At 42.5% G+C, this 26954-nt stretch overlaps 1 long non-coding RNA gene across 1 annotated transcript in view; it reads left to right on the top strand.

The window, feature by feature from the left end:
• The first annotated feature begins 781 nt into the window (after nucleotides 1-781).
• Nucleotides 782-26954, top strand: part of LOC109526215 (uncharacterized) — an 85950-nt gene continuing 59777 nt past the window's right edge. The window contains exons 1-2 of the long non-coding RNA XR_002170285.1: nucleotides 782-977; nucleotides 18193-18258. This is a non-coding gene — a long non-coding RNA (uncharacterized LOC109526215). The remainder of the gene's footprint in view (nucleotides 978-18192; nucleotides 18259-26954) is intronic.

The raw sequence follows: 26954 nt of genomic DNA, 5'->3' as shown, positions 1-26954 counted from the left end.
ATCTATTCATTCATTTACTTTACTGTTACATCATTCCAGCCACCATCACCCATCCATCGTTATTATTCATTAATTTATTGTAATCTTCATTTGACCATCCATCCATTCATTTGTTCATTCCGTGTATTCATGTACAGTATCATCGATCTGTTTTTCCACCCACCATTTTTAATTCATTCATCAAACCATTTATTCAATATTCATTTGTCAGTCAATCATTTCATTCCTTTATGAGCTATCTGCGTCACCCACCATCATTCATGCATCCATTGTAATACCTTAATTAATTTATTCATTCCATTTATTCCAGTATCAGTCGACACAGTACGTCTATCATCTTTCACCTTTTCAAGTCATTAATCTATTCATTCATCTACTCTATCTAATCATCCATCCGTCCATCCCTCTGTACTGTAAATCTATCCATTAGTACATGTTCATCCATTCCTTTCTCTGCCACCATCCATCCATCCATCAATCCATCCTAGCATTTGATATGAGTGCGGTTCTGTGAGAGTTGAGAAAGTCGGTTGGATATTTTGTGAATTTGTCTCATAAAAGTGTGACTCATTAAAATGAATGCAGGAGCCATCTTCACATTGACTCCACGCAGCGCCAAATATTTGGGACACGATTCAATCGGCTTGCGCGCCATCAAAATCGATGGCTGTGCACACTTTCAATTACAAACAATTACCTAATGAGGGCAGTGTGGTGCGGGTATTCAGATCATACAACTCAAGTACTGTACATTGGTTAAATGAAGAGGAGACACCAACGATGAAGAAATCGGCGCCGGAATACACGTCAGTGTTTGGCACCAGGAACGATTAAAACATGTTTAAATGGAAGACGGTTTGGGAAGAAATACAGACTCGGTGCATATAAAATAAGAATTTGGTTACGGTGTTTCCTGGAAGCCGAGGAGCGACTATGGACATTATGAAAAAAAACAAGGAAAAGTGCGAAGTTGGCAGGTAAGCACAGGTATGCTGTTTGTGGAAGGATTTGGTTCAAAATGTATTCACATAAGTACATACGCGATGTTCACACATCTACAAATATGTTTGTGATTTTCACATGTTTTTTTATGCATTTGTTATGACTTATAATCTGTAAATACTCCGTTTTGTGTGTAAAGTGTCTAATGTGTGTTTGTGGCTCAGCAGACACACGCATTTACTTTTGACACAAACCTCCTCCGCGTAGATTCAGTGTTGCTGTCTCCACTGAACGGGAACGAGCTAGCTCCCGTTTCTGGTTAAAAAAAACGGAGATTGAAAACGGAAAACGAGCCCTTATCTCATCTATGATATGTTGATAAATACAAGTCAGGAAACAAAATGCTACCTACCCTTTTGTGTTTCCCTCAATCTCCCCCATAAAACACTTGGCGCAGAATTTACAAATGATAAGTCATGACAAATGCACACACAAAAATAAAAAACGAGAAATCACGCATATATTTGTAGATCTTAAAAACGCATGAAAATTGCTGATGTATTTGTGGAGCTGAACCCCCCCCCTCCCCCCCAATAATTTGTACATCAATGCAGATTGGACCTAGTATCGAAACTTGCGGAACACCACTAGTTATCCATCTAATAACTAAAGTGTGCCATAAGTAACATACCTAATGTAAGTAGCATAACTAACGTAACTAAATTAAGGCTCTGAGAACCCTAAAGTAACGCTCTGCTTGCTTGGAGGAGATACAGTAATAAAATCCGCTGAATTTCCCAGGGTGAAAAAGACCTTGTGATGACGCCCATAAACCAATTTAAAATACATTTTTTTGTTGTTCTGATGAAGTCAAACGTGACTTTCAGTGCTTTATAGAAGACTCATTTTTTTTCCAAGGGTGTGTTCATTTGAATGGAGGCAACCAGGGGGCCTTGGGAGAGTTTACTTGACATTTCCATAATGCCAAGCCCGGTGTGGGCTCCCTCTGGTTCTGCTCCAGGTACAGCCCCAATTCGTGCTTTTCGCCACCACCGTCACCATTCGTACCGTTAAAATATGCACATGCCTGCACACGAGCAGATAATTTATGGAAGTAAGCGGTGCCGTTATTTATCACTGAGGCAATGTCGACTTTTTATGTCTCCTGCATGTTTTGTTGATTAATGCAGTGACATCACAACTTCTCGAGCCCTCCATACTGAAGGCAGGTGCAAATTACAAACTGCCATGGATTTTGAGACATGTAGCCATTTATGTCATTTGTAGTACCCTGTAGAGAATATTTTATGGTATTTTTAGAAGTACATTAAAAAAGTATGAATACAATTGGATTTTTTTTTTAAATGAGTAGAAAAGTCAACAAAAGAAAAAAGTTTGCCAAATTGCCAAATTTCAAAAATTACATGAAAAAACCAAAATCAAAATCAACTCATTTACTTTGTAAAATAAATCAGCGATAATTAGATGATCTGGGGATGAAAAAAAATCTAAAAAAACATTCTTGTACTCTGGTAAGCAGCCAGCTCTGAATTGCAAATCCCTTACTTGCATAAATAAATGCGATAATGAAAAAAAAAGAGAAAAAACAGTGCAAAATGTCAACTTTCATATCAAATACAGGCAACAAAACTATATTATTCTAATTTAAAAAAACCTCATTAAAAAAAAATCATAAATAAAAACACACTGAATTACTTTACAAAGTGAATCCAAAATGAATCAACAGCAAAGTCATCTAAAAAATATCTTGGAACCACGTTACTTTTTAAGGGAATAATGACTCTCCATCTCTCTATCTATTGATCGATCAATCTCGATTCATCTCGATATACTTGATATACTTTGAGGAGCAGGTGTATTCAGGCTGCTCAGTCCCCCTTACGGTGTGTGCTGTGCAGCTTCAAAGTTGCGCAGCGTCACCATGGAAGCAGAAACATTTTCTTCCAGGGGGAGGCCGGGCACGATTCCGCGACGGCCCGCTCAAATTCAATGCAGCCAACACAATGAAGAGAAAAGATCTTGTGTCCACAAGACCAACACAGTCAAAAACTAACCTATCAGAAAAAAGCTGCTTTCCATGTCAAAGTAAGGAGACGGAATCAGAGCTAAGCTTATTTACATATTGAATGTTTTCGCATGTTATTGAAAAAAACAAAACGGACCATTCAAAATCTGATTATAATGATGAATGAAAATAGCTTGGAATCAAGACATCGTGTTCATCAAATTATCTCTCAAACACAATAAATGCTTGTGGAGGCTCTCAGTCGTACAGGAAAGTTCCATCGTAGAAAGGGTTCTGTCAGTCGTCATCTGTACCTGTGGGTAAAAAACAAAAAAAAAAAAAAACCCCCCAAAAAAAAAAAAAAAAAAAAAAAAACCAAAAAAGGACGTTTCGCTTCTCTCACAGAAGCTTCGTCAGCGGTAGACAACCCTGAAGTCTCCGTGAAGACTCCGGGAAGTTGCTCTGCGCTAAACACAATAAAGCAATTTCAAATTTCTGATGATGATAAAAGGCGACTTTTCAAAGTTGGGAAACAGCAGACTGATCTATGGTGACAAATAGACTCTTGTCTACGAGGAACAGACTTGTCGCAGCTCGTGGGAATTGCGATAATAAAAATCTCTCACTTGTGTACTTTTTACTCGGCCTTACATTTCATTCATAAACACACTGTACGCATTTATTTTTATTTACTGCCGCCTCTACGATGCTAACTCACGGCCATCTTTGCCAGAGCCGTGATGAATTTTTCAGCGCTCCGTGTGCTTTCTGCTGAATAACCCATGTCGTATTTTAGTAAAGGGGGCACCCGCGCGCGCACACACATATATATCCCAAATCAATATTTCACGGCCATCAATAATTCTGTTTGTCTCCCTGCGGCGCGCTGGCCTCCGCCGCTGCCTCGATGGAGGCGACATGACGGGCTGCATGTCAACAATGTTGCACCAGTACAGCCGAATCGCAAATATCAGGAGGGTGGCATGACACCAAGCCACCGGGAAAGCAAAGAATCGAGAACTTGACGTGGGTGAACTCCACTTTTTTAACGATTGCGATAAATTTGGGGAGATTATAATTTGGTGATTTATATGACAATGCTTACCTCTTTGGGATACTTGAACTTGACATTATGATTTTGATGATATGCAAAGACACTTTTATCCACAACTGAGGGACTGTCATCATCTTCAGTTTTGAAGCTTGGATGCTTGTCCGGAACCAAAAGTGGTATTACAAGACAAGCCTTTGCGCAATAGTGGTCCAAGTCCGAGCACCTTTCAAATCCTTCAATATTCAAGTTCAAGTCAACTTGATTGTCAAATGTGCTACATGTGCAACATACAGCACAGATGAAATGACTTTCCTCTCAACCACAGGAGAGAGAGGAGCCGCTGCAGGTGCCCGTGCCGCCATGATATTCAATGAAAAATGATAAATAACATTGACGTATTGTAATATGCAGATAGACTAGCATCCACCTGAAATCCCGAGTTACTTTGAGTATTCTGTTAATTTCACTTTCTGGGATGTTGGCCCAGTGTTGCACTGATGAATCCGGAAAAGTGCTGAATGCAGTAATTAACCAGACCCGATATGTCGCAATTGGAATTTTGATTCAGACCAGTATTCGTCTGAAAGGTAATTCCTAAGCTCTTCATTTCTGCACTTTAAAAAGAAACAAAAAAGCAAAACTGAGATAGCCCACTCCCCTCTTTTCATCAGTTTGTTACTCGACAGGTTTGGAGGTGCTATTTTTAAAAACGGATTGCAGGACGACGTTTGTTGCTACTGGTGTACGTCAGGGAGCTGCTCTGGTCCCCAAAGGTGGATTAAATTTGAATTATTACAAAAATAAAAACACAAGAGGCAGAATGATTCATTTTTGAAAACTCATGATGGCAATATATGATAATTAAGAATGCTGACAAAATATATACTGTAATACAAAAAAGGTTTACAGAAAAGCAAATCTATCATATTATAAAACACGTTTTAAATAAAATTAAAGTATTAAAGTGAAGAGCAATATTTTTTTAGCTTTTAATTTATGAAATTTATTTGCAAACATGTGTAAAACTACTCTTTACTACCTGGAAAAAAAATCAACCAAATGAATTGAAATTAATATCAAAAGCAAGTGGTAGAAAGAAGAAGAGACAAATGAACTAGGAAATTTACATTCATTAAGTATTAAAACTGCAACATTTCTATAAAATGAATCAGCGTCCAGATTATTTTTTATCAAAATTGAGACGATTAAAAAAAAAAAAAAAACATTGAATATATTCACGGCAATGTATAGTCTGAATCCAATCAGCCTTGGGGGTGGTAATAAGCTGCTCACGCAACTGCAACTAAACAAGCTGCTTTGACTCACGGTGTCTTAACAGCCGCGATGCTTGCCGCCGTTTGCATCAGCAACATTTTAGCATGTCACAATGCAAAAGTCGCACGGCGAGAACACCCGCGTGGCGCGTGTGTGTCTGTGACATTCTCGTCAGGTATCTACTTCCTGGTTTCAGGCCACCATCAACTATTTCACTTCTCACACTTTTTTTTTCCTTTCTACGCATTGGCGATTTCAAGCGTCATTTATTCATATATCTATGTTTATTTTCTGTTCTATTCTTTTGTGACACAAGCAAAGAGCAGCGGGGGCTGGACAACAGTATTTAAATGTCAGCCAAAAATAGCAGCCTTCGTGGGCCTAATCACATGCTTTCGCCATAAACATGTACATTAATGCAGTCGCACGCTTTTGCAGGAACATCAGTGTATCCGCGCGCGTGGATGTGTTTCGGTGCCACAATGGAAACTTCGATTTAAATCCACAGCAGCGCGACTGAATGTGGTTAATAAGCTGCCCGTGGTGCCATTTACCTTGGAAGAGGCGTAAACACAGTGGAAAGTAACCAAGTCACTTCCCCATAACTCTCACTTTTCTCAGTAAAACAACATGAGCTATTTGATGTGAAAGTAACTCCAGTCAAGTAGCAAAGGGGGAAAGCATCACTCATGTGGTTGCAGGGTGATGAGGTGTTTGGGAACAGTTTGGGGGTATAGACTTTTTATTATTATTATATATATATATTTTTTTTTGTCACCAAAAAAGGCAAAGCAAAAATCTAACCACACACAGTCCACACTGAATATCTTTGAACACATTTACAATAGAAGTTGTAAAAAAAAAATTAAAAAAGAATAAATGTCCTCGCTGTTGATGGAATGCAATGGCTAGCGAAAGTCAACACACCCCCTGGACAAATACCGGGTTGTTGGATGGATGAATCTTTTCAAAACGTTCTACCTTTAATGTCATCTGTAAGTCAATTGATTTAAAAAGGTGAATTAAAAAATGAACAAAAGATCATGTGGTTGCACAAGTCTGCACACCCTCCTACAATTTGGGGATTCAAAATCGCTCCGGTTAACCCCCAAACAAAGTTCACATGTTCTAGTAGGCTTTCTTCTGACATTTTTGAGTGAGTATAAGCAGTTATATTTGGACGATGCGAATGGGCGAATGTGTATATATATTGTAAAACCAAATGAAATGAAAATGAGGGAGATGCTAGAGAATGAAAAGTCCTCTGATGGCACCCCAGAACAAGCCAAATTGTCTAATTCCAATGTTGAGCCGCACTGAATCATCTTCATCATCATCCTCCTCCTCCTCATCATCACCATGAAAATAATAGCCAAATAAACCTGATCCCCCACAATGCCAAGCAAATCAGGTCTTTAAATACGCCGCCTTGAATATGAAGCCAGCAGCAGGAGATTTAAGACATTCGAATCATTTGTTGGTGGGTAATTGCGCATTCCATGCACTATATGTTTTTATTTATGATGATCATTATAATATCCACCACTGGTTCCCTCCATCTTGACAAAAATAGAAAGAACATGAGTAAATATGAAGATTACGCGGGTATCAAGCTGCAGTGCGGCTTCTTTGTTCTTTTCTGCACGTTTATGATTTATGATTATTTTCACAGTTAATTGAAGCACTTCACTTTTTATGCAACATTGAACATTTTCCGTGCGTAGCCCACAATGATGACGTGTACGCTATTAGTCGTCGTCGTCGAACTCGTAATCATGGTCTGAGTTAATGTTAGAGGAATTTATGAGCAAAATTGTATCATGTTTAAAGTTTCATTTAATTTGGACACATCTAAACGTTTGGGCGCGTATCCAGCACTTCCAAATGCCTGTGCACAAAGGCGCCGGCCACCTGGCCGGAGGGCTGTTGAAGTCCACAATTAGCACGTCAATGCAGGTGGGCAATCACAGGGGAGGGGGCGAAACTCGGTCACAAAAGGGGAATGAATAATTTGGGAACAGCGGTTGAACAACAAAAGACGAGTTGAGAACACCCGTCGCGCCCAGGCGACATTTGTCGTCCGCGAAGTCTGCAACATGTTGATACAGTGTGGACCAGACAGAAAGGCGCCAATGTACTGGTGGTTCAAAGCTTAAACTCAGGTAACCAATCACTACCGAGGGGCCGGACCGGGGGTGCGGTATGCAAATGTCGGGGGCAGTGTTTTCCTTGTATGTTACAATAAAAGTCGGAATTGGCGGGAAGGGAGCTCGAGAGTGTGATCATCGGAGCAACTACCGTCGTTCGCTCTCAGAGATCCCCCTCCCGCCGATATTGAAGACAATTTTCCTGTGTGCCGAGTCGTTTCTTTAACCTTGTCCGAGAAAATCTCTGACAGTAATATTATGGGCAATGCGTGTGCATATCAAGGTTTATTATAAAAACTAATGTCAAATATTCGTTTGATAATTGTAGTTTACCTCATTTGATGAATCAATGCTTAGTGACCTTGCATTTGACAAATACTGCATGTATAAAAAAAAAAACTCAAACTAATACACTCTAAACTAACACCAAGCATTTTCAAACAAATAAAAACCAACAGACTTGCTCCAAAACTAATGAAGTCGAACTGAATTCCCAAAACAAACATCAACACGAAATAAAAACAAAATCATATTATTGCTTTTCAATAATTAACACGCAAGTGTCACCGTCTCTTAAAGTGTCGTGTTGTCATGCGTTGGAAGAACTTTGTGTTTGCATGCTAATTAACTTTCAACTTCTGAAATTAAAAAGGAAAAAAAAAAAGAGCGGAGCTGTCCTTGGTGCTGAAAGCAGGCTGCATGCTCTTTATTGGGTTTCATACGCGGACGCTTTAATTAAGAACACCACACACACACACACACACACACACACACACACTGAACACCACACACACACACACACACACACACACACACACACACACACACACACACACACACACACAAACAATCATAAGGAGCGAATGTCATCTAACAAGGATGAATGTATCCGGCGCCTTTTGTTTTAAATTGACTTATTAAATGAAAATAGCTGCTTGCTACTGCTGCAGCACCATAAATTGAACCTTGTTTCCTTACAGTAGTTCAACAAAACCTCTAAAAATACACACTTCATCATATCTACTTAATATAATACAGAAATGTGCACGTTTAATACGCCAAATTAAAAAAAAAAAAAAAAATTGAATGAGGCTTTAAGGGACCAAGCAGGTGACGGTTGCATGTGAGGTGAAAAAAACTTGAATGTTGTGGAAAATCACCATTCGTATGAATAAATAGACCAATATGGGAAAAATATGACAGGACTTAATTGTTTACAAAACATAACAATGTCACCTTGTCATTGACCTTTTCATTGTATCCCAAAAAATATGTATATTCACAAAGCCGTCCAAAGTTGTGTTCGTGTACGCTCCTCCTTTGGCGAGATAATAGCTCACGGGCGTGGCGTATCAAGAGACTGCTACTCAAATCATCTTTCCCCTTTGAAAAAAAAAATGGAGAGAAAAAAATAATATGAATGAAATGCATTTATAATAGCTGTCAATTCTACACTGATTTTCACTGCTTGCGAGCCGGCCCACTTCCTATCCGACACGAATAGCGCCGTCCACGGTACAGTTATTTTTTCTTCTATATTGAAGCACTGTGTTGGTGAGTAGCAAACATTGCGACCAACACCCGATTGTCAACATTCTCTCTGACGTTGGTCACATGATCCCAGCCTGATTTTTTTTTTTTTCCGGGCCAGGTGCCTATCAAAACATGCTCTGTTTCTAATCTGCATACAGTATTTGCTCGCCACTAAAGAGGCGCGGGGGCGCAGCTGGGAATGTTTAACCTGACGTTCTGGTCCAATTGTTCTGCTCCGCTCCCGGTTTTCTCAGCTGTGTTTGGAAAAAAAGGGAGATGAGCGTGGACATGCACAGTGTAGCCCCGCGCGCTCATTTGCATTCTGCCTGCGGGGGAAACAAATCCTTTTGTAATGGGTGTTTTTTTTTCCTTCCCCTTTTTGTATTTCTTTTTTTACATGAATGAATGAAGCATAAAATGCATGCTATACATCAGAGCTTCCAAAACTCTTGATTTTTTATTTTTTTTCAAGGACGCTTTCATAATCTAAATGCCAACCAACCATGTGTATTCCTCAATGCAATGGGTATTAGAAAGTCGCCTATTTTCCGGACAGTTGTAATCATACGGTGACTGAAAACGTATTTTCCAAGCTCGAGGGCGCTAAATTTGGAGACGGCACATGCATTCTGATTTCCATCCATGTGCAAGGCTCACTCTGCCCGTTTGCAAGTTCGCTCTGCAGCATTCTGGCTGTTCCGGCATACAAGTCATGATATGGCTGACGAAATGACAATTCAGTGGCAGAAAGTCGCTCTGAAGTTACGCCTGCTCTGACCATGTCTAAATCATCCGATTGGCCGCCAGTGGGATGATTGGAAGTAGGGGGCCACACAAAGTGCGGGGATGGATGCACGCAGTCAATAGAGATTATCACAAGCTGAGGGCTCCTGTTTACACGTCATCTGTTGCCATACCCGCAGAGCATCGTGACAATGCTCCAGTCGCACACATGGATCACTGTATCCTTTTCCACGCAGTGATGTCTCCATGTGAGATGTGCTGGTGCCACATTCAAAGAGAAGCCCTTTTGATAGATGGCAAACAGAGCCAGCTGTATTGACACCCACAACGGCGCAAACCACCCCTTTTTTTAAAAAAGTATGCTGGCTTGTGTGCATCCGCAAATGCACGAACACCCAGTCTGACATGCCTCTGTGCTGATTTACGCCTTGCGCCACGCCGGATTTGTGCCGGTGACAAATATAAAGCCCAACGTTTTAATGGGGCGCGCACAGTGGGCAAGTGGTTTGCACAGCTGACTGGCAGTTTTCAGGTTGGGCGTTCGAAAATCACAAGCTACCAACGTAGCATGGATTACATTATATATAAAGTGGCATGTGCCAATGCATGGAGAAGCCGCGTTTTCTCTGAATTTCATGACTGAACGGCATATTTGCCCACGGGAGACTTTGCCAGTGCAGTGGTGGGGATTTACCACAGAGAGATGGATGAGTGTTCGAATTGAGTAACGTTCCTGCTGTGCTAGCGGGAAAACAAAAAGCAGCCAGAGCGTGGGCGGATTTTCTTGATTCCACTTCATGTCGAAGAAAGCCAATCCCATATGACTTTAGCAAGAAAAGCCAGGTACACCATGGACTGGTCGCCAGACAATTTGTGGGGCACCTACAGACAAATAACCATGCACGTTCACGTCTAAGGAAAATGTAGCATCTTCAATGAACCTAGCATGGTTTTGGAATGTGGGAGGGTGGTCGGTAGGAAGAAAAGAACGAAACAAGGATGTACAAGAGAATGGCCGGAAACAGAAAGAAGGAAATAAGAGGAGGGAAAGGAAGGATGAAAGGCAGAAACAAGAATGGTATGAAAGGAAGGAAGAATGGTAGGAGGGAAAGGATGAAAGGAAAGACAGAAGGTCAAAAATAAAGAATAAAAGAAAGAAGAAGGGAAAGAAATGGAAAGAAGGATGAATGAAGGATGAGAAGTGGGGAGGATGGCAGGAAGGAAAGAAAGGAGGAAGGCTATGGAGCATCAAAAAAATGATGGATGAAATGTAAAAGGAATGGATGGAAGGATAGAAGGTCGTAAGGAAACATGGATGATGGAAGGAAGGATGTTTGGGAAACAAGTTTGGTATCTAAAGAAAGGAAGAAAGACAATGGAAGGGAAGAAGCAAGGATGGATCAAAGCCACGAAATGAGAGAGGACTGGAGGGAAGCAAGGTTGGAAGAAAGGGAAGAAAGAAAGGGAAGATGAGGGCAGAGATGAAAAAAGGAACAAAGGAATCTGTGGTTGTCAATGAGGCTAACGAGCTTCACCGTGCCACCTCAGGTGAGCCCACAAGACCAGAATGTCAGGACCTCGTCTTCACCGCATCCGGCCGACAGAAATGTGACGTTTGCTTTGTGTCCCGCCCTCTAATGAGCCTGTTAACATTCCGTTGTTGCTCCCTAATTGAGTCCACGGCTCGCCGGATGAAAGCGAGCAGGACTCAAAATAATTACTGTACCACCCCCCACCCCCACCTCTTTCCTCGTCGACGCCTAATGAACTTAAGCGGCATATTTACCACACAGGCGGCCGCGTGGCAAACAGATGGCATTGAGTAAAATATAAAAGCGAGGCGCGCGCCGCTGCTTTGTTGGATACAAAAAGCTCCCTGCGGTTGGAAGGATGGAGGGAAGGGAAGAAGGAGAGAATACAATAAGGGGCAATGAAGAGAGGGAGGAAGGATTGAGAAGGAAAAGAAGGAAGGAAGGAAGGAATAAGAAATGAAACCCTGATGAAAGCTAGCAAGGTATGAAGGATGGAACTGAAGATGGTGAATGATGAAATGAAAGGTAGGTCAGGAGGAAGAAAGGATGAAAGAAGGAATCACAGTTAGAAGGCGGGAAGGAAAGGAGGAGGAATGAAGGCACGCAGGAAGGAAGGCAAGAAACAAGCGTGGTATGAAAGGAAGGCGGTATGAAAACAATGACGGCATGAAAGGAAGGCTTTAAAGAATGGAAGGAAGGAATCAAGGACGGATAGAATGGAAGGACACGAACAAGAATGGTATGAAAGGACTATTTAAAAAATCGTTCCAATCGAAAATCACCGTCTTGTGCATTCCACTTGTGGAGGCAGCGTTGGAATGTTGCGGGATTCCCAACGCTAATTCCTCAGCGGACCTCCCAGCTACCGATACGACTCGACCCCTCGTCCACGCTAGAAGAGGTCAACGAGTCCCCGCCTTAATCACATGCCTGACAGGCAGCTCGAGGTTCATTAAGCTCCCGAGAGGGCCGACCGCGATCACTTCTATTGATCCGCTGTCAATTGTCATATGTGTCAACATTGGAAAAATTTGTCTTTGTGGTGAGTGAGGGAGTAAAATCATGGACTGACTCTGTACTCGTTCCGATCCCAGCCAGAAAAAGAAGCAGAGAGTGAGCCGAGTGGGTTTTTCTGACAGCAGACTACGGGTGAGATATTGCCTCACACAGTGGCATAATAAGTAGTTCACCAATTGCCAATATTTCGCGTCTTTAATTTTGATTATGAACTTGTCATATTAGCAGTCAACAGTAAGGACTATCACTCGTCAAACATCTAAACTGCCGCTGCTTTTTAAGATGGAAAAACAACAACAAAGACCCATATAAGTCTCATTTACCCGCCTTAATCACATGCCTGACAGGCAGCTCGAGGTTCATTAAGCTCCCGAGAGGGCCGACCGCGATCACTTCTATTGATCCGCTGTCAATTGTCATATGTGTCAACATTGGAAAAATTTGTCTTTGTGGTGAGTGAGGGAGTAAAATCATGGACTGACTCTGTACTCGTTCCGATCCCAGCCAGAAAAAGAAGCAGAGAGTGAGCCGAGTGGGTTTTTCTGACAGCAGACTACGGGCGAGATGTTGCCTCACACAGTGGCATAATAAGTACTTCACCAATTGCCAATATTTCGCGTCTTTAATGATTATGAACTTGTCATATTAGCAATCAACAGTAAGGACTATCACTCGTCAAACATCTGAACTGCCGCTGCTTTTTAAGATGGAAAAACAACAACAAAGACCCATATAAGTCTCATTTAAAAAAAAAAAAGTGCTGAAAAAGAAGACTTCATCACAGTTAGCATCCTCGACGGACCTTATTTGCAACAGATGCTAATGTCTAACAAGCATACATTTAGACATGTATTTATACTTTGGTGTGCTCCGGAATCATGGAGGCACAGACCACTTTGACATGAGAAATGTTGATACACATTCAACTCTGTACTGTATGGTGCTTAATGTGTTCCCACGGGAGTGGCGTGTTCTTTGTTGACGAGTTCAGTCAAACTTTCGTTCTTGGAACAGTCAAGAAGTTCAACTGGAGCACAAATAGACTTCAAAAAAATAATAAAATATCAATCTGACAGCTCCACGTGATCCAGAATCCTGCTGCCGGAATGCCTGGACCACATCACAGCAGTCCTAACATTATCAAGTAAAGATGACAGGTCAGACAATCGATCCTTGCGGGACTCCACCTGCAGCTTGAAGTGGTTGTGATGCTCGTCGCATTACTATTAGCAGACAGAGAACAGTCTCCATTTCGGTGTCATCCCAACCTAATAAAGCGCCGCCCCGCAGGGTCTGTCTGAGTTAGAAGTCAAATGCTTGTTATCTGCTGCAATTGACAAGCGACAAGCTTCTCAATAATCCCACTAATAAGTGCCAAGGTGGACAAGGGTCTCTCGTGGTTCGATCCCAGTCTGCTTCAGGGGAGAAGCTGTGCTGTTGTCATTAAATTGACTTTAAAAAATAAAAAGGCAGCAAATCAAGGTGTTGCATTGAGACTTGGAGAAGAAATCCAATGGCGGCAAATTGAGTCCTCGTCACCTGAGTGACTCTGACTAGATGTTCGGATGTATTAAATGACATGAATGAATATATGCTGATGCTTTGCCGAGTCTTTCCTTTTTTCTTTTTTCTGCTACAAAAGGAGCAGAGAATTCACTCTGTTGGCCTAATTGAATTAATTTTGGAAGTGCTGATGAATGACTCCATCATCCGCGGCAGACCGTAGTTATTTTCCCCGAGTTAATAATGTGAGGCCCAAATCACTTTCTTGAATTTTCACCACAAATTTAGAAGCTTTGATGTTGGTTGTCTGCTTCCGCTGCGGGGTTTGTCCCATGAAGCATTTGCTTTTTGGCACCTCTTATACATCATTGAGCAATTGCAACCTCATCTGAAACCAAGAGCCCGGAGATTTGATTACAGACGTGCGTTCCTACAGCAGCACGGTCACCCGAATTTGTATGCAATTACTGATGAATGAGGTGAACTGCGATGTAACGTTTTTTTAAGGTGGTGAAAAAAAAAAAAAAAAAAAAAAACACCGCTAACGTATCATTTTCTGGCAGAACCATTTCGCCCGCGCCTTCATGAACAGTTCGGCTTCGGTTGAGATCTTTGCTCGACTGTTTGTAAAGTCTTTTGTTGTACAGATCACGTTTTTAAATCTAGATGATGTTGGGCTTATAGAGTGAGTCGGTGAAAGAGTGGAAAAAAAAAGACACAAGGAGCTGATTGAATTTGGCTCTTTGTTAGTCTGGAGAAAATGTTCCCATCGATTGTGTTCTTTTATTCCTTTGCGACCGCTTCTAATATCTGCGAGAAGACCCTGCCAGTGTGAAATCTCGCCTTGTACGGAATCGAGCACAAAGGCTGCGGCGGCTCTTTCAAAAGCGAACCGCGCACGTGTCATGATCTCGCCCGTCGTACTTCCCGATGGGTTGCTGACCGACGGCCGCCGCCGTCAAAAAGGTTTGATTGGCCAAAACTAATTGGACGGTCGGCGGAGGCCATTAACGCACGGTTCGGGGTGACTGCCTCTCAGTCCTGCGCGAACTTCAAATGTCATCCGCCTCCCAATTACAGCCTAAACAGCAATTTACCTCAGTTAATTACCCCAATTATTATTCAATGGAATGCCAAAAAGACTCCCCCTCCATTCGTTCCGTCTTTAATTTACACATCACGGCTCATAATCTGGTCAAATATGGACGTCCTGCGCCAGAGGCCACCTTCACATTTGCATATTCGCACAGGGGAGGGGAGAGGGGGGACGACGACGACGTATTGCGGAGAAACGAGTCAACGCTTCTTAATGAGTACAGAGAAAGATGAGGGATGTAATGAACGCTCTGAGCTTTATGGGTCTTAATGCATAACCACTCTTGAGACGGGGATTTACGAGGGCTCTCTCGGAGATTTACAGCCAGATTCTGATTAAAGAACAGCACAGTTGCTCATTGTGTCAAGAAAATAAGCTAAGAGGGAGCCAAGGAAAAGCTCGGGTGTCATTTTCACACCGTTTTGTCCTTCACCTTCTACTTTTTTTTTTCCATCAAAATGTACACAAAAAAGCCCAAAAAAGAAGGGGGGGAAAAAAAGCTCAATTGTGGCCCGTTGCATGTGAGTACAGAGAAAGATGAGGGATGTAATGAACGCTCTGAGCTTTATGGGTCTTAATGCATAACCACTCTTGAGACGGGGATTTACGAGGGCTCTCTCGGAGATTTACAGCCAGATTCTGATTAAAGAACAGCACAGTTGCTCATTGTGTCAAGAAAATAAGCTAAGAGGGAGCCAAGGAAAAGCTCGGGTGTCATTTTCACACCGTTTTGTCCTTCACTTTCTACTTTTTTTCCCATCAAAATGTACACAAAAAAGCCAAAAAAAGAAGAAAAAAAAAGCTCAATTGTGGCCCATTGCATGTTTTTTATTTTGTCTGCTACGTATTCTAATAAAAATTAAACGCGGCCCGCATCAGAAGATTATGAGCAAACAGAGTTGCATGTTAGAATATAGCAATTGTTAAAAACTAACAAGAATAATATAAAAAGATTCCAAGACCATGTTTTAAAAGATCCAAAAGAAGGGGATTCCAGTCAATCTATAGTCACACTGTACTTCATGTGTCAAAAAGTTTTTTTCATTAGATTTTTTTATTCGTTTTCATTGTATTATTTAAATGTATATGTATACATATCATGTTTCACACGATTTCTCTTCTAAAAGAAATTATCTGTTAAATGGTACAGGAGTCACATATTTTAGTGTAAAAACTAAAATATAATTTTCATTTGGAAATCCAAATTTTAATAATAATTACATCAATCAAACGCGGCCCGCATCAGAAGATTATGAGCAAACAGTGTTGCATGTTACAATATAGCAATTGTTAAAAACTAACGAGAATAATATAAAAAGACCATGTTTAAAAGATGCAAAAGAAGGGGATTCCGCTCACTCTATAGTCACACTGTACTTCAAGTTTTTTTCATTACATGTTTTTTTTTGTTTTTATTGTATTTGAATGTATATGTATACATATAATGGTTCACACGATTTCTCTTCTAAAAGAAATTAACTGTTAAATGGTACAGGAGTCACCTATTTTAATGTAAAAATTTAAATATTTTCATTTGGAAATCCAAATTTTAATGATAATTACATCAATATAATCTAAATTTGCTTTTGCCAGAATAGCTCAAACCTAACTATCGAATTGATTTGGGTTATTTATGGGCTAAAAAAAAAAAAAGTTCACTGGCCTTCACTGCTTTGGATGCTCAGTGCAGAAAGAAAACCGAACCAAATTTGACAAGAGCCGTCAAAAAAAAAAACTTCTGTCCGGTTTGCTGTCTGGTGACTGCGATGATCCACCGCGATACATTAAAAAGCATTGTAACGGGACTCGCTTTGGCATTGGGGGGGGGGGTCATCACTGATCATTCACCCGCGAGGGAATTGTAATTTCTAGTTTAAATGCATACAGCTTGTTGGCAGAAAGCGTATAGTCATCTCATCTCTCTCAATTTCACAACAAACTTCTCTGCAGACAAATTTGTCTTTGTATCGGGCTCGGGCCCTGATGCCGTTCCCAACAGAGGGTGGGGCTCCGTGCTCCTTTGCTGAAAGCAGTCTGCAGTGTAGCAAGAATCAACATGGTCATTATCGACATATTGGAGCACTCGTAGCCAACTTGACTCGACCCGATTGGATTGTGCGCAGAAAGAAAAGCTACACAAAAGGCATCTTAACCAGAAAAGAGATGATTCTCCTTTTGCTCGATTTCACTTGCAGGATGGAGACAGACAGGCCTCGTACTGATTACCTTCTCGCACGCTGTCTGATTGCTAGGGAGGAGGATTCAGAAGACTTTCCAAATTCCATTATTGATGTGATTCCTTATTGATCCTCCTTTCGATTCTTGTTTGGTGAGAGACTATAAAACATAAACAATATATGTTATCATTTCACCAAAGCATCCTCACGAGGGTGGCGGACGTGCTACAGCCTATCCGGCTGTAGCCTATCCGGAAGGCCGGAGCCAAAATCGAACAGTGCTAACCAGTCGACCAACGGGCAGCTTGACTAAAACATTTGCAGCAATTATTCACCTGTCATCCCAAAAATGGATGAATATGTCTATCATAACAAGACACAAGAAAAAGTCTCGAAAATCATTTTCGAGCTTGAACAGGGAGTCAGTTATTTTGATTGGAAGTCATCATTTTGTGTAGAATTCCAGGGCCTGACAAACTCTTTACCAGAAAGTGTTTCGAATGAGACCTAATGAGAACAAGGAATCCAAGACAGATGGATGATGCTGAATTGCCAAACTTGATCATTTCAAACATTTTCCATAAAAACTGGCCCATTCATCATTTTGAATGAGTTTTAATTTAGATGGCATCTCATCTTTGAAATAAGTCATCCATTGCAACTGACCCCCCCGGTGACTGGTGTGCCAAACAGCTTACTTGACGAAGACACCCATCCGTAGCGGTCACCGAGATGATCTTGGAATCACGGTCCACCTGAGTATCGCCACTCCGAGCCGAGGCTGTCACTCAGCTGTCGATTTCACGCCAGCGTCCGGCCTGAGTGTGACAAAGCCAACGTCCCATGTGGGGCCCGTTTGCGCCGGCGTGTCCTTGACCAAAGTCGAGCCAGCCGCTGAAGTGCACCGCAATTTGTCAGTCACACAGCTTTGGATTTGAAATCCCTACAAAATGGAGATTAAGAAATACGATGAGTTGATGTTGTCAGATGCGAGTACTTTTAAATCGCTGCTTTGCTTGTGTATGAATTTTTTTTTGGGGGGCGGTGGGAAGGTGGTCGTCAAGAGCATTTAGCCACCACCGCTAACAAAGAAACATATTAATCAAGCAGCTAACCTCATTTGAACTACGCTGTCCTGTCTTGCAGGTGAAGGTGATTGAGCGAGGAAAGCCGTTGAATGGAAAAGTACAGACAGGGTGCAAGTAAAGGCAGGTAAGGACCTTGGTCTACTCCTTGAAATACACTCTGGATCGGTCACCGGTTTAATCACAGGGCACATATAGATGAACATTTTTCACCTTTGCACAATTTAGTCTTGCATAAACCTACCAGGCATGTTTGTAGAATGTGGGAGGAAGTAAATATAATCCGCACGCAAGCACGTGGGGAACATGCCAACCCAGAACTTCAGAAATGTGAGACAGTCATGGTAAACACTAAACGACCGTGCTGCCCTGGATAAAATCTAAATCATATCATAAATGCGTCTTGACTGGGTAGTTTACATTCAGTCAGGGGCGTGATGGCCATCGTCTGCCGTTGACGATTGCATTTCGGCGCATGACGGCCAACGGGCACCCCACCCCCACCCCCGTCCGTCGAAAAATATTCCCGGGCTGAATTTTGGTCCCGGTGCATCCCTGCATCCACTGATTTTGGAATGCAACCCAAGCACAAAAGGTGAGGTGCCTTTGGTTGAAGGCCTTTATTTCTACGTTACTGACTACATGATAATTCTACATTACAGAAAGACATTCAGCAAGGTCTTTATTCACAATTATATGTCACTGTGTTGATTGGACTTTCATGTTTTAAAAGTCCAAATTGGAGAAGAGCAGTGCCAACAATGTGTTGAATGTGCCACGGGAATAAAGATCCTTTTTTTTTTTTTGGCTTTGGATTGACATCTCTGATGCGGTTTCGGCTACTCTAAAATAAATTCCGCGCCGGAGCTCCATCCAGCAAGCGCTCACGCCCACCGCAGGGGATGCTGCGCGTGCTCCAAGGGCGTCTTCCCGCAGAAGGTCAGCGGGAGGGGGCTGCACTGAGACAAGTGCCTCGGGGCAAACGGGGATGATGGAGGAATATGTTGCCACAACATGGAAGAATCGCCACGCCGAGATGGCCGTGATATGCGAGCGCAATGCATCCACACTCAAGGAGCAAATGTCCTCATACGCTGTACTTAAGTATTACTTGTGTGGAAGAAAAAAAAAAGAAAAAAGTCATCGACTGTATTTGCACATCATTACTACTCCCCACTGTCCACACTGTAAGATGCTGAAGTCAGTGGCATCGCATTGATTTCCATCCGCAACGGGAAGAAAAAGCAGCAGTAATGAGAAGCGATGCCCACTTTTTCTTTCCTACCATTTCCCAGCTGGAGGGCTAAATAAATGATAGCAATTAGCCAAACGTAGATGTATTCCTTTAAGCAAGGGTTTTATCCCCCAAGCTCGTTTCAACAAACTTGACACGAACGGAGCAAGCGCTTTCTTCCCTGAGATTTGTTCAACACCTTCATCTCCAACCAAGTGTGACGAGAGATCATCAGGTGCCGTGCGGGAAATGCAGAAATGATGATGTTATTTGCTACAAATAATGCCTTTTTGTTCATCCATCTATGTGTGCGACGTATAGTGACAGGCAGTTCAATTTAATGCTCTTGTACTACATTGTAGATGGCAGAAGGTCCAATTAACCTGTGTACAACTGTTGTCATTCAGTGAATAGGAAAAAAAACGATTTGTGTTCAACTAATATGCAAAGATCCCAAACCCGGATTGGGTGGGGGGAGGGGGTGTGTAGAGTAATATCCACGGGTGTTAATACGATACAAAAAAAAATGTTCACCATGTTTATCCATTTACTACTGCCAAGAGTTTACTAGTGCTATGTGTCACGCTGCCAACAAGTTAAGAAGGCCAAAATCGAAATAAACCTCACCCAGCCAAAATTTTAAAAAGTCACAAAATGTTGTTACTTGCTACTGGCTTCAACAGCAAAATGACATCCTGAAATTACGCTCAATGGCTGATTAAGGGTGCTAAAAAACAAACAAACAAAAAAAAAAAAAAAACAATTACGCTGACACTATATACTACAGCACTTGGTGCCAGCGTTTAGCGACGGTCGCGCTAGTGGCTAGCACCGCTGACGAAAGCTGTTATCAAGTTTAACATGTCCACTCTGTCGGAGTCCGATATCAATTGATATAAATTTAAAACCTTTGAGAAATTTGAAGTGTACAGTATTTGTTAAACATGACACAGGTAGCTAGCTCACTTACCGAATCATATTGCTGAGTAAAGGATCCGCTCTGTGTTCATTAAATGCTAACATTAGCCAAAAATGTCCCTACTTTTATTGCCCACTCTGTCGGATATTTTGCTATTCGCACGCCGTCGGTGGGACACACTTGAGCAGGGGGTTGCCTTCGGTGTGTCAGTCTTGCTTGAGGGCACCGCAGCAGTAGCGGAAGATCCCTTGCCGCATCTTCTCAAGCTTTGTCAAGTGTTTAACTTTTTTCTGCCTGACTTTTTTTAATGGCGATAACAAATCACATGGTCCTAAAAACACATTTTTGATTCATTTTCCTCCGTTTGCAGCGGCTCTTGAGGCTTAAAGTACTGCGTAAATCAGTCACTGTAATCTGACGCTTGCAGGACTATCGCCGCTCTCGACACCACTGTCGATAACATCTGTGTTGCTCGCGCGGATCAGGACCTTCCGTCAGATTCCCGCAAATAATCGCAGCACGGACGCCAGCCCGCCGGTGGCTCGCCGGCGGCTCCCGCGAGGGCCTTTTGCGCTGCCTGCGAGTGAAAACAGCTTAAGCGCTTTCCATTTGCCGTTCTGCAGGGGAGGAAGTGATTTGTCCTTGGGGACATCCATTCAGTCGAACGGTCAATAGCGATGCAGTCCGAGCCCCAGAGACGCTGAAACCCGCAAGGTTTTTCGAAATATGAAGCGATAGGAAGTAACGAAGCGCAAATACTTTTTAAGAGATTTTGGTTCATGTTGTCAACGACAAAAAGGCTTCATGGTGAACGCATCGCATCAACATACACATCCGCCACACATTAACCATGAGTGGATGCTTACATTTTTTTTTTTAATGTGCAGATATAAAAGCAAAAGCAAAGCAGAGATTTCAAAGTCTCCCAATGCGATCTGCTCTAGCGCTTATATATCCCGTTGAGGGCCTTTCATTAAAACGTAAGGAGCGTCCATTGTGTACCGAGAAGCGCCTGAAAGCTACGTCCCTGCAGCTTCTGTTCTCAAACACTCTTTGGATTTATCCAATACGCTTTGTCTGATATTAACATGCTCATTTTTCAAAAGTATCTCTTCCAAGCAGATGTCTCTTGTAACCACAGCAACAACTCTGTCATTCTTTTTTGTCTTAACATTGGGTGCAAAGAATCCCAGATGATTTTTTTTTTCTTTTTTCACTTTGCTTGACAAACAAGTTACAAGCAACAGACTCCTCATTAAATTAAAATTAGGATCTTGATAGTCCTTTTACAGTTTACAACAAAATTATGGAGCAATTTGTAGTTGTCTCCTGTGTGCCACCGTGCAGCTGGTAAACTACACAGAGATGCAGTACTGAAGCACGCTGTCAATGGAGCAGCAGTGAATGAAAGAAGGTCAGCAGCTCCCTCCTCGGGTTGACCCTTGTGAGGGTCCTCAAAAAGTCAAGACGCTATTCGAATTTTTTTTTTCTTTTTTACCAGGGAACTTAAGATGAGTCTATCTGCACCCCCTAGAACTCGAAGCTGGAACCCCCCCAATGGTGGTGGTGGCAGTGGGGAGATCAGACTTCCTCCTCCTCAAATCCACAATGAGTTCTTTGGTCTTGTGGATGTTAAGGTTCAAGCTATTGTCCTCACTCTAACCTCTGGACCTCATCCCTGTATGCCGTCTCATCGTCACCAGACATGAGACCAATTATGCTCATGTCATTGGTGAATTTATTGACACAGTCATGCATGTAAAGTAAGAGGACTTGGCACGCACCCTTATGGAGCGCCTGCATTGAGACTGTGGCGAGATGGCGACCCATTCTGACTCTCTGACACAGTCAAAGAGAAAGTCCTTTATCCTGCAACCCATGATGAGAGGAAGTGCAAGGTCAAGTAATTCTCTTTCGACATTGTCCTGGAGGATGGTGTTCGCGGCCGACATCGTCAACAAAGGGCAGCCTAACATGACACCGTAGCTGTTCCAGGTGGGAAATGGCAGCGTGGACTACTGGTGATCTGTTTGCTCTCCCTGCGGACTCGTGTGGGTCGACTCTGGGTCGGAGACAGGACATGGCGTGACATCTCGCCAGTTTCTCAATAATTGGGGTCAGAGGGACTGGCCGGTAGTCATCGGGGCCGCTGATAGTGGTCTTTTTGGGATATTAGTAGATGACTTCAGGCACGGTAAGATGTGGGCCTCGGACAGCAAGATCTTAGCGAAGACCCGTGCCAGCTGGACTGCACATTCCTTGAGGACTCTCCCAGTCAATCTTTCTGGACTGGCAGCCTTCTTTGGGTTTACTGATCTCAGTGTGCAGCTCACCTCGTGCTCCCGCCTTCCTTTTCACCCGATGTCGGAGCTGGGACTGCCTTCGGTCCTTCATGTCAAAGCATGCAAGCAGGTGGTTCAGCTGCTGCCCGAGTGTCTCGTCAGCTTGAGCTGTCATGGTGTTGCCGGACTTGTCGCATGCAGAGTGCTAGATTCATTTCAAAACCTAGATGGCGAGAAGTGGTCTGACACATCCACATGTGGTTGGAGGTGTGCTAATTTATAGTCAGGCATGTTGCTACAGGTTTTGCCCGGTGCATTTTCCACCTTTGCTACGCATGACGTATGCTGTAGAAAACTGGGGCAATCAGCATGATTGAAACCCTCAACGATAATGTGCACTGCATCAGGATCATAATTTTGCTGGCTGATTGTTGCTTCGTGTGACTCATTCATGGCAACAGGTGGCCCCAAACGACCGTTACCATGACAATGGTGATCCAAACAGCGAAGTAAATGCGTAATGTCTGCCTAATAGTAAATAAACAACCTTTACAAGTTACTCTTCTTGGAACACCCCCCCCCCCCATGTTGGTATGTGCCTCAACAAGTGACCCTCAAAGGTCAAAAAGGCCTTCAAAGAATAAAAAGGGGTAATCAGAGGTTACTGTCACCCCTTTACCATTCAAAAAACCTTGGCGCTCATTCGGCGCCAGGGCCAGTGCTGTGCTTAGTTGGTGCTTAACAAGTTCTTACGAAGAACGTGTTTGGCAAAGAGACGTCATTTTGTCATCAAAAAGCGTCCAAACGTCACTGCTTAGGTCGACATTGACCCAAGAGTACATGCGCTATTAATAATAATGCGCTGTGAGCATCTACGGGACAAATTAGCATAGCATCAATTACACTTGTATATAACAGTCAGGGACATGCAATCAGCCAACGCTTCCGCAATCGCTCTTCTGGTGGGAAAAATCTTGTACCGGAGTTCACTACTCAACAGTTTATGTAAAACGTCCGTGTGTCCAGGCAGTCATTCCTCTACATCTGTGATCGTCATGATAACCCCGCCCCCTGAGAGTCTGGCCCAACAAATAATTGAGGCCAGCTTAAGCACCATTTTCAATCACCAGAGCCAATTTCGGTGGTAGAAAAAGAAAGAACCGGTGCTAAGCTGCCCACTGGCCCGCAACTAGCACTTGAACAAGCGCGGTGGAAAAGGGCCATATGTTGTACTTGTGTGAAAGGTTAAATTCGTATTCAAGAATTGTTTGATGACACATCCAAATCTTTCCTTGATTGTAATCCTCCCTTGGCATCTACAGCAACGAGATACTCCAGCTTGATTGACTATCGTAAGTCGTGATCTTTGCAGATTGAACGTAAAATAAAATGCCCAATAGGCATAACTGCAGATCATCCTTCTTGAAAGCAATTTCTCCTCCGCTGTGGCACAATTGGCCGGCGTGCGGATACGTCCTGAACAACCGCTGTTCAAACATATATAACCCCCTTACAAAATACCTTGATTTCTTTTAGAGCCACTCTGAAAATCACATTTTCAATCACTCTGGCAGGCTCTCTGTACTGCGCACGTTCAGGCGGGAAAGAAACCTTCTTGGAGGATGCAGAGGGGGCGACTGATGAAAATGGCAAAAGGAGTTAAAAAGAGGGCTCTTGAGTGCTATTTCAACTTTGTGAATTTGTCGACTGGGGGCAAATGTTTGTGGCGAAAGGGATCTTTTTTTTTTTTTTTCCCCTCAAGTGTCGAAAGAGAGAGACTCTTAACACATGGTGACCTCATTAATTGTTGCATATATGCTAAATTTAATATGACGTCAACCACTAATGTCAACCAACCGTCCGTTGTGTGTAATCACTCGTTAATCCTCATTAGGATCGTGGGTGAGCTGGAACCTTTTCGAGCTGACTTTTGGGGAAAAATGTGCAGTGGCCTCAGGTACGATCGCATTCACATTATTGCAACTATTGGTGGAGGGTTCAGCTGAGAGCGAAAGCTCGCTAGCTAGTTGGGGAGGCGTCTTTCCAGGGCGTGCAGTTTGACTGTCAGACAGAAAACCCACTTGCATTTTCGTCCAGTCTCTTTACGTCAACGAAAAATCGCATTTCGTCTTGTCACGGCTTTGTCCTAAAAGAGCCGTAATGAGCTCATCACTGTCGTGTTGACGTCAGGAAAAACAGGGCTGTTAGCAAAATCATTTAATCGTTGTCAACAAAAACAACCTCAAGTTACCAACGACCCTTTTATGCAACATTTTTTATTTTATGTGTCTAGTTACAGTACGTGCAAGTTCCACTCTGCAAAGTGCCCGGAATTGTGTTGTGATTCTTGCGCTATTTAATGATCATTGGCTTTCTGCGTAACTCATTTGAATTCTTAATGAGTCCTCGTAGTGACTTTAAGGTTACTGCAGGCTGTAAACGCCCCCAAAAACCCCACATCAAACTCGACATCTGCTGTGCGGCAGCAGATAGAAAGCCGGAAGTTCTGCTTAACACGCACGCTTCTTCCAGTCATATTTCTAACAGCGGCCGCACAGATTTCTGATTGACGTGGCAAAAAGGTTTGACAGAATGCAAATTTTCAACATTCATTTTATTGGTGCGTTGTTTACATTGAAAAACAAAAATATCACGGAAGAGCATTCCTTGTACTGTAATTTATTTTAATGACCCAAACATTTTGAATGGATGTGTATAATAATGTAAGTCTACACTGTATTTAAAAAAAAAAAAGAAAAATCATTTTCACTGGGTTGCGCAAATCTATTTCCCCACTGAATGGTGCCTCTCGGTCACAGATGTCGATAGCTTCATCCGGAGTGCGACACACTTAAGACGTGAGCCGCTCAGGTGCCCATTGGCCCGCTCGCGCTCCGTTGAAGCGAAAACGGACATCCACTTTGGTGAGTGCTAAGGGGCCGTGACCAGTGGTGGGCTTGGAGAATGAGCTCCATTTGCAATGATAACGAGGGTGGCGACAACTTTGTAGCTCTGAGCCCCGCTGAGCTCTGCCTCACACCTCACAGCTGTCTCTTCTCGCGTCTTCTGCCGCTAAAGAGATAGATGCTCTTGTCTTTTGACGCCAACACAACCATACTAGAGGTGGGAGGAAGTGGCATAAGTCGTGAGTACGTTGCGAGTCTTTAACTTTCAGGTTTCCGATAAATTTCCAGCAATTCGACCAGAGTCATACTGGCTCGCTCAGTTACGTCATGAGAACTTTAAAAGCTAATCCGGACATTGCGCATTTCGTTCCCAATGTTGCACGGATGTAACAGTTGCCAATCAATGGTTCTGAATAAGTCTAGCACCACATTTCAACATTTATTTGTACACCTAAGGGCCCAAAAAAAGGCCTGATGCAGTCCAAGGCTTGGTACAAATGTCAGCTAGCAAAGAAAAAAACGTAACAACGGGGAACCACAAAGGTGCAACTTGGGGCTATTTTTTAAAATTTTTAATGTAAAAATCCCAAGATAAAAATAAGAAAAGACCATGGAAAAAAAAATCCTGGCGTGAAAGTGAAAATTATAATCTACTGAGCGAGCTCGAGGTGACTTCTCAAATTTAGCAAATGGATGGTATGATTATTACTGTATTGTTTTTAGTCACGCCCGCTTCCTTGCTCCTCAGTCAGTTGAATCCTTGATTGGAATCGTTTCTGTTTCATGTCACAATTCATGGAGTCTTGTTTCGGGAGTTGTCATTCTTTTCCCCAGTCCCAACGCACATTAACGTTTTTGAGTCGTGGATAGTCGGCGTCGAAGCTAGTCAGCGTATTTAATATTTAATCAGGTTGTCAGCCCTGACCTGTCTCAGATAATTTTATTGGATAATCTTATGAAAACTTCATAATAATCTGCCGTTTGTTCGTCCGGTGAAGGGGATAAAATCGGAACAACATCCTGGTTATCTTTGTGCGTACTAGGCCTCAGGATGAGTATTTGAAACCCCCAATTTGAAGGAAAATATGGCAACTTTAATGTGACTCACTTATTCACAAAAGCAAATGACAGAAATAAAGGAAGCTGAACGTGTACTCTTGAAGTTCCCTTGTTCTACTAAAACCATTTAATTTAGCATAATTCCCTTTTTTATTGGTCTATGTTGATCATTGCTTTCATCCTGATATTTCCTCTTATTGGCCCTCCAACCCCTCCACAAAAAAGAGAGCAAGACAGAGACTTGGCAACAAGTTATAATTGCAAACCCGTCTTAATTCATCGAGCTTTGTAGTGTTGCGGAAGCTCTTAGCAACAATAAACAATGCAGCTTGGAGAAGCTGGCAGAAGTAAATTAAGCACTGAATAAATTAAGCATTTATGGGATCATTAAAAGCCAGCAGAAGTGTGGAAAATAACATGCTG

This window comes from Hippocampus comes, unplaced genomic scaffold, assembly GCF_001891065.2.
Source record: "Hippocampus comes isolate QL1 unplaced genomic scaffold, H_comes_QL1_v1.1 scaffold194, whole genome shotgun sequence".
NCBI lineage: Eukaryota > Metazoa > Chordata > Actinopteri > Syngnathiformes > Syngnathidae > Hippocampus > Hippocampus comes.
The sequence above is the reverse complement of the archived record's forward strand: the minus strand, read 5'-3'. Positions and strand labels throughout refer to the sequence as shown.